At 43.1% G+C, this 9,239-nt stretch overlaps 1 pseudogene; it reads left to right on the top strand.

Annotated features, from left to right (window-relative positions):
* Window positions 1-2,207: 2,207 nt before the first annotated feature.
* Window positions 2,208-2,325, top strand: LOC126420057 (5S ribosomal RNA; annotated as a pseudogene).
* The last annotated feature ends 6,914 nt before the right edge of the window (window positions 2,326-9,239 follow it).

The raw sequence follows: 9,239 nt of genomic DNA, 5'->3' as shown, positions 1-9,239 counted from the left end.
AAAATACTTTGACAGTAAACTGTTGTTTCAGTATTGTTATAACATAGCAATGCACATACAGTAAAAATGTTATCTCTCTGTCTCCAGTGGTTTGTGAGAAAATGTTCCCTATAGTAGGCATATTTTAAGATTGCGGGGATAGGCGATTCCGTATCCCCTTATGCATCTTGCAGTTGAGTACGTTCTGTATTCTTCACATTGTTTCTACTTTACTATCAACTGTTTTGGGGCAAAATAAACGCAACCTTGCAAAATGTCCGTTTGTTGCTTTAAGTTTTGACACCAGCGTATTTTATTCAACGTACTAGTTACTGTCATTACTTAACTCACTGCATTGTACATTTCTATGAAATTTTCGCTGATAGCCACTTCTATACAGGGCCAAGCGACACTAATGGGACGGGGGTGGGGGGAAGGGGCGATCGAGGGCGCCAAATAATACAACGCTTGTGCGCAAAAACGTTCTGCAATCAGTCCTGCTCCTATACGTCGCAGAATTTCACGGACATCTGCCAGATCTACAATATATGCCTTCGCTTAGCTACAACAGTGGTCATGCCTTAGTTCGTTCAAAAATCTGATCATCGAGCATTACCTAAGTCGCAACGACTCCTTGCGACGCTACATCCACGAAAGGAATGCGACAGCACATTTATTTATGGTATTATAAAAAAATACCGCCATCCACGTTATCGGCCAGATGCTTATGTGCATATCGATGTGAATTAGCTACCTTATCTTCTACGAAAGCATTTAATCCCGTGGCGGGACGCACAATATTGTTTATCTGACCACCTGCTCTTCACTGCCGGTATCGGCGGAGATCGCAATGTGTTATCAGCCTCCGTCTACGTAACTTTTCTACTCGAAACGAAGTAGATTTGCCACGGATTATCAGAACGTCCGATACAGGGTTCGATTTATTTCCGTATGATTGCCGAGCCTCTTGTCAGCGTGAGACACAGGAGGTATATAGAGGATGTAAAGAATGGAGTGTTTGGTTTCGTTACCCGTAGCACTGTCGCTTCATTCGTGGACCAACCATTCTGAGATAGATTCTCCTCGAAATCTCTACATAGCTTTGGTGATATTGATGGCCCTTCAAGAAATGTGCACATGATTTATTCTTCGTTATTTCCTGATTCCAAAATGCGCTCCATTTCCAACCATTTCGCTGCCGGCGATCTACATCTGCATTTGCATGACTGCTCTGCAATTCACAGTTTAATGCCTCCCAGAGGTTTATTCGAACCACCTTCAGACTGTTCTTCTACCGTTCCACCCTCTAACAGCGAGTGGAAAAAATGAACACTTAAATAATTCTGTACGATATCTGATTTCTCTTATTTTATTATGATGTCCATTTCTTCCTGTGTACGCTGGCGAAAGTAAAATATTTTCACATTCAGAAGAGAAAGATAGTGACAGAAATTTCGTGAAAAGATCTCGCCTTAACGAAAAACTCCTTTGTTTTAATGACTGCCGTTCTAGCTAGATTATCATATCCGTGACAATCTCTGTCCTATTTCCCGATAATACAAAAGGAAGTACCGTGTTTTGAACTTTTTCGCTGTCCCTCGTCAATCCTATCTGGCAATTATCAGATAGAGCATAGCGATACTGTAGCAGATGACGGACAAACGTAGTGTAGGTAGTCTCTTTAGTAGACATGTTGCATCTTTTAAGCGTTCCGCCAAGAAAAGGTAGTCTTTGGTTTGCCTTTCCCACAAAATTATCCATTTGAACGATCCAACATAAGTGATTTGTAATTGTAATTCTTAGTTATTGAGTCGAAATGACAGCCTTTAAATTTGTGTGATTTATTGTGTAATCGGAATTTAACAGGCTTCTTTTTGTACTCATGTGGACGACCTCTCACCTTCCCTTATTGATATTGCTACTTCTCGCTCTATTTAGATATCGTATCTAAGTCATTTTCAGATGATCTTCTGATGACTTTACTAGACGGTAAATGACATCATCGGCAAACAGTCTAAGAGAGCTCTTCAGATTATCTTTGGGAACGACGGATCAAACATCTGTTTTACTGGATGTCTTTCCCTCAGTTACTTCGAACAGCGCTCTTTCTGAGAGGACATCTCGAATTCCGCCGCACAGCCATAGGTATGCAACTGGATTGGCAGTCTCTTGTGAGAAACGGTGTCAAAAGCCTTCCGGAAATTTAGAAATATTGCATTAATTTGAGTGGCAACGGCAATGCCGCAGTGGATACACCGGTTCCCGTGAGATCACCGAAGTTAAGCGCTGTCGGGTGTGATCGGCACTTGGATGGGTGACCATCCAGGCCGCCATGCGCTGTTGCCATTTTTCGGGGTGCACTCAGCCTCGTGATGCCAATTAAGGAACTACTCGACCGAATAGTAGCAGCTTCGGTCAAGAATACCATCATAACGACCGGGAGAGCGGTGTGCTGACCCCACGACCCTCCAGCCGCGTCCTCCAGTGAGGATGACACGGCGGTAGGATGGTCCCGGTAGGCCACTCGTGGCCTGAAGACGGAGTGCTGTGTGCATTAACTTGAGATCCCCTGTCGACAGCACTAATTACTTCGTGGAGGTAAAGAGCTAGTTGTGTTCAAGCTACATCTACATCTACATAGATACTCCGCAAGCCACCGACGATGCATGGCAGAGGATACCCCGTATCACTACTAGTCACGTCCTTTCCTGTTTCTCTCGCAAACAGAACGAGGGAAAAATGACTGACTATCCGCCTTCAAATGATCTCTAATTTCTCGTATTTTATCTTCGTGATCCTTACGCGCAATGTATGTTGGAAGCAGCAGAATCGATTTGCAGTCAGCTTCAGATGCCTGTTGTCTAAATTTTCTCAATAGTTATAGTTGTTGTTATCGTGGTCTTCAGTTCAAAAATGTCCAAGTGTGTGTGAAACCTTATGGGACTTAACTGCTAAGGTCATCAGTCCCTAAGCTTACACACTACTTAGCCTAAATTATCCTAAGGACCAACACACACACGCCCATGCCCGAGGGAGGACTCGAACCTCCGCCGGGACCAGCCGCATGGTCCATGACTGCAGCGCCCGAGACCTCTCTGCTAATCCCGCGCGGCAGTCTTCAGTCCAGAGACCGGATTGATGCAGCTCTCCATGCTACTCTGTCCTGTGCAAGCTTTTTCATCTCGCAGTACCTTCTGAATCTGCTTAGTGTATTCATCTCTTGGTCTCCCTCTACAACTTTTACCCTCCACGCTGCCCTCCAATACGAAACTGGTGATCCCTTGATGCCTCAGAACATGTCCTACCAACCGATCCCTTCTTCTAGTCAAGTTGCGCCACAAATTTCTCTTCTCCTCAATTCTATTCAGTACCTCCTCATTAGTTATGTGATCTACCCATCTAATCTTCAGCATTCTTCTGTAGCACCACATTTCGAAAGCTTCTATTCTCTTCTTGTCCAAACTATTTATCGTCCATGATTCATTTCCATACATGGCTATACTCCGTGCAAATACTTTCAGAAATGACTTCCAGATACTTGAATCTATACTCGATGTTAATAAATTTCTCTTCCTCAGAAACGCTTTCCTTGCCATTACCAGTCTACATTTTGTATCAGTTATTTTGCCCCGCAAACAGCAAAACTGCTCTGCTACTTCAAGTGTCTCATTTCCTAATCTAATTCCTTCAGCGTCACCCGATTTAATTCAACTACATTCCATTATCCTCGTCTTGCTTTTGTTGATGTTCATCTTATATCCTCAATAGTATTGCTTGAAAAGAACGTCGTCCTCGCTCCAGGGGTTCCGATTTGCGTTGCACAAGTATCTCCGTAACCCTTGCGTGTTGTTCGAACATACCAGTAACAAATCAAGCAGCCCGCCTCTGAACTGCTACGATGTCTTCTTTTAATCGGACCTGCCGAGCAGTACTCAAGAATAGGTCCCAGTCGCGGCCTGTACACCGTCTCCTTTAAAGACGAACCACACTTTCGCAGGATTCTCCCAATAACCCGACGTCAGTCAGTCGCCTTTCCTACCACAATCCTGACATGCTCGTTCCATTTCACAACGCTTTGAAACGTTACACCCGGATATTGAAACTACGTGACTGTGTCAAGCAGGACACTACTAATGCTGCATCCGAACATTACGGGTTTGCTTTTCCTACTCATCCGAATTGACTCACATTTTTCTACATTTAAAGCCTCCTGCCACTCATCGCACCAACTACAAATTTTGTACCCCTATAGCTACTCAATCTCGATACCTCACCGTACGCCACAGCATCTTCAGCAAACAATCGCATATTGCTGCCCATTCTGTCCGCCAAATCATTTATGTATATAGAGACTAATAGCGGTCCTGTCACACTTCCCTGGGGCACTCCCGACGAAACCCATGTCTCCGAAGAACGCTCACCGCCGAGGACAACTTCCTGGGTTCTATAACTTAAGATGTCTTCGAGCCACACACATACTGTAAGTAGGCTGTTTATGTTTTCTTATTGGCAACGTTACGTAGCGCTCTGTATGAAAATCACTGGCTGTGCTGTGTGCAGTATGTGGCTAGTTTGCATTGTTGTCTACCAGTGTAGTGTTGGGCAACGGCAGCTGGATGTGAACAGCGCGTAGCGTTGAGCAGTTGGAGGTGAGCCGCCAGCAGTGGTGGATGTGGGGAGAGAAATGGCGGAGTTTTGAAATTCGTAAAAATGGATGTCATGAACTGCTGTTGATGACTATTAAGGTAAATACATGACTATTAAGGTAAATACATTGTTTGTTCTCTATTAAAATCTTTCATTTGCTAACTATGCCTACTAGTAGTTAGTGCCTTCCGTAGTTTTAATCTGTTATTTAGCTGGCAGTAGTGGCGCTCGCTGTATTGCAGTAGCTTGAGTAACTAAGATTTTTGTGAGGTAAGTGATTTGTGAAAGGTACAGGTTAATGTTAGTCAGGGCCATTCCTTTGTAGGGATTTCTGAAAGTCAGATTGCGTTGCGCTAAAAAAATATTGTGTGTCAGTTTAAGCATAGTCCTGTATAATTTTTCTAAGGGGACGTTTCAATACCTGTGAACCTGTCGTATATGCTTGCACTTTCTTTAACAACCTGCAGCTGGGCTTCCGGAAAATCTGTAAATATGGAATCTGCCTGTTGCCTTTCATCCATATTTCGCAGTATATCATGTGAGAAAAGGGCAAGCTGAGTTTCGTACGACCGATGCTTTCTAGCCAGCCGCTGTGATCGAGCTGTTCTAGGCGCTTCACTCCGGAACCGCGTTGCTGCTAAGGTCGCAGGTTCGAATCCTGCCTCGGGCATGGATGTGTATGATGGCCTTAGGTTAGGTAGGTTTAAGTAGTTCTAATTCTAGGGGACTGATGACCTCAGATGCTAAGTCCCATAGTGCTTAGAGCCATTTGAACCATTTCGATGTTTTCTATAACCGTGCTGATTCATGGACATAAGTTTTCCGGTATCAAGAAAATTTATCATATTCTAACTGAGGATATGTTAAGGATTCTGCAGCAAACCATTGTTAGGGATATTGGTCTGTAATTTTTCGTATCCGTTCTTTTGTCCTTATGCACATGGGTCATCTGCGCATTTTTACAGTCGCTTGGGACTTTGCGCTGGGCGAGAGATTCACGATAAATGCAGGCTAAGTAAGGGGCCCGTGCCGTAGAGTACTCTTTGAAAAACCGAACTGGGATTCCACCTGGTCCTGGTGACTTATTTGTTTTCTACTCCTTCAGCTGTTTCTCTACTCCAGGGATGCTTGTTACTATGTCGTCCACACGAGAGTCTGTCCGATGGCCAAACGACGGTTTGTTGGTACGATTCTCCTGCGTGAACTCCGGCTTACGTTATGCTGTTTTCTGCTACCGCAATAGACTGGTCAGTAAGTGACTGGATACAAGCCTTAGGTCCACTTATCGATTTTTCATAGTACTAGAATTTTCGAGAGTTCTCTGTCAGGCCTTTTGTTAAGGTACGAGCGTGATAATAGCGTGTGCTTCGCGCATAGAACTTCTTACAGACGCACGAATCTCTACTAAACTTTGTTTGTCGTCATTTGTGCGTTTCTCTTGCACCGAGTGTGCAACAGCCTCTGCTTCCTCAGCATTTTCCGAATCTTGTTACTAGATCATGATGGGTCTTTTCCACCTTTAATCCACTTATAAGAGACATAATTCTCCAGACCACGTTTTACGGTCTGCTTAAACTTTGCCCATAATTCCTCTACGTCCATCTTACTGGAACTAAGTGATGCCAATTCACTGTCTAAGTGAGATACTAACAGTTGCTTATCCGCTGTTCCTAGCAGAAACAATTTCCTATCTTTCACAAGAACGGTGTTTTCTGAATCTGTGCTGTGTGTCAATGAACCGTTCGAAGACAGTGTATGTTCCAAAATCCAGCTGCAAATCGACTTTACTGCACTATACATATATAGAAGAAAAGAGTAGTAACCACCTGGGCGAAGGGTACACGTCTATCTATCTCTTTTCAGATTGTGGATTCTTTGGTGGATCTTGTTTTATGGGCATTATCCCGCGTTCCAAGGCATATTTCTGTGCCTAGACTTCGTCTCATAAGGCTGGAAACGTCATCAGGGGCTATTTCTTCGGCTTGGAGAACTTGTTTGAATTTCAAGCTGCTCCTCAAACTGTATAGTCTCTGGTGGTGTCTTCACCATTACGATCCGAAACGCTAGCACAGGAATATGCCTCGGAACACCGGCTAATGCCCATAAACAATTTACACTAACGACGGAAATACCGAACCTGAAAGCCTAGGTTGTAGATTGCAGACGTCGCCTGTCCTTAGCATGGGACATCGATTGTGAGAACAACAGCTGGTAGTTACTTTACAAATTCAGGACACAGACCCACTAAATTGTCTGGCTGAATACTAGGGGTAAAACAACTACAGTGACGAATTTTAGAAGACCTTGACGTGAAAGTGGAAGAACAGTTTTTATCAACTTTTTCCTCAGAATGAATGTATTTGTGGAAATGATTGCAGAGGTCACCAATTATAAGAGCTAATGGAAGGAGAAGGATTAGGAAATAGTCTTTCATAAACCAGCTCGAAATAAAAATAATAATAATAAACTGTCAGACGGGGCGACATTTTATACCAATAGTGTAGTGCGACATGTGTACACCCTTTACTGTTGTTCCATCATTGATGCAGGTCAGTGTTGAGAAATGTGCTTGTATGGCTAGTCCCCCATTCGTATCTCCGGGAGGGAACTGCCAAGGGAAGGTGACCATAAGGAAAAGAGTGAATAACCGTCGAAAGGATAACGTTTTACGATTGGGGACGTGGAATGTTTGAAGTTTGAAACAGATAGGGAAGCTAGAAATGTGAAAAAGGAAATGCAGAAGCTCAATTTAGATATAGTGGTGGTCAGTGAAGTGAAACAGAAAGAAGACAAGGATTTCTGGTCAGATGAGTAGGAGAAAACGTTGTAAAGGGTATAGGATTCGATATGAACAGGAAGGTAGCGCAGAGAGTGGGTTACTCTGAACTGTTCTGTGATTCGTTTGTTGTCATCTGAATCGACAGCAAACCAACAACGACATCAATAGTTCAGGCATACATGCCGACGTCGCAAGCCGCAGATGAATAGACAGAGGAAGTAGAGGAGACACAGAAAGTATATGAGGATACTGAATGAATAATTCAGTACGATAAGAGAGAGGAAAATGTAATGTTCATTGCAGACTGGAGTAGAAGAAAGGGTTCCAGAAGAATATGGGCTTGGTATTACGAATGAGAAGAGAAGACTAATTGAGTTCTGCAATGTATTTCAGGTGTAATGCCGAATACTCTGTTTAAGAATCACAGGAGGCGAAGGCATACTTGCAAAAGGCCGGGAGACACAGGAAGATTTCAGTAAGACTACATCATGGTCAGGCAGAGAATTCGATATCAGAGATTGGATTGTAAGACGTACCCAGGAACAGATGTAGATACACACTGCAATATAGCGATAATCAAGAGTAGGCTGAAGTTTAAGAAACCAGACAGGGAAGAAGTAGGATATGGAAGTAGTAAGGAGTGAAGAGATAGGCTTGAAGTTCTCTGCAGCTATAGATAATCACGAGGTCGGTTGGCAGTTCAGCTAAAGAAGAATGGACATCTCTGAGAAGGGCGATCGTGTAATTTGGGAAGAAAGACGTAGGTACAAGGAAGGTAACTGCAAAGAAACCATGGGTAGCAGAAGAAAAAAATTCAGTTGATCGACGATAGAAGGAAGTACAAAAATGTTCAGGGATATTCAGGAATACAAGAATACAAGGCAGTTAGAAATGAAATGGAGTGTAGGAATACTAGGGTGAAATGGCTGCATGAAAAATAGGAAGGTATCGAAAAAGAAATGACTACCGGTAGGAGTGACTCAGCATACAGGGAAGTCGAAACAACCAACAGTGAGGTTCAACGTAAAGACGATAACATTGTGAGTGCAATGAGAAAATAGGAGAGAGCAGATAGGTGGAAAGAGTTCGCTGAAAGCGTCTATGAGGTGACGACTTGTCTGATAACTAGACAGAAGGAGAAACGGCTTGTGACGTCGGCGTAGTCGATAGGGAAGAGATAGGGGATCCAGTATTAGAACCAGAATTTAAAAGAGCTTGGGAAGACTTAAGATCAAATGAGACAGAAGGGATAGATAACATTATACCGAAATTTCTAAAATCATTGTGGGAATTTGCAACAAAACGATTATTCACTTTGGTGAATGTATGTGACTGGCGATATATCATCAAGCGTCGACAATATGTAGAAGAACCAAGAGAGAAGAGTTGAAGATCAAGAACGAAGTACTCGGATTAAAAAGTGTATCACACAGGGATGTAGTCTTTTGCCCCTTCTGATCAACCCACACATCGAAGAAGTAAAGACGGAAATAAAAGAAAGGTTTAAGGGTGCGACGATAATTCTTCAGTGAAAGTGAACAATAATTACAGCATCCGTAGGACGGAATGAACAGTCTAATGAGTACAGAATGCGGATTGAGAGTGAACTGAAGAAAGGCGAAAATAATGATAAGTAGTAGAAATCAGAACAAAGAGAAACTTACCAAAATTGGTGATCATGAAAGAGGTGAAGTTGAATTCTGCTACCTAGGCAGCAAAGTAACCCATGATGGATGGAGCAAGGAGGATACAAAACGCAGGGTAGCACTTGCAGAAATGGCATCCCTGGGCAAGAGAAGCCTACTAGTAGAAAATATAGGCCTTCATTTGAGGA

This window comes from Schistocerca serialis, chromosome 9, assembly GCF_023864345.2.
Source record: "Schistocerca serialis cubense isolate TAMUIC-IGC-003099 chromosome 9, iqSchSeri2.2, whole genome shotgun sequence".
Taxonomy (NCBI): domain Eukaryota; kingdom Metazoa; phylum Arthropoda; class Insecta; order Orthoptera; family Acrididae; genus Schistocerca; species Schistocerca serialis.
This window is presented reverse-complemented; position numbering and strand designations above follow the sequence as displayed.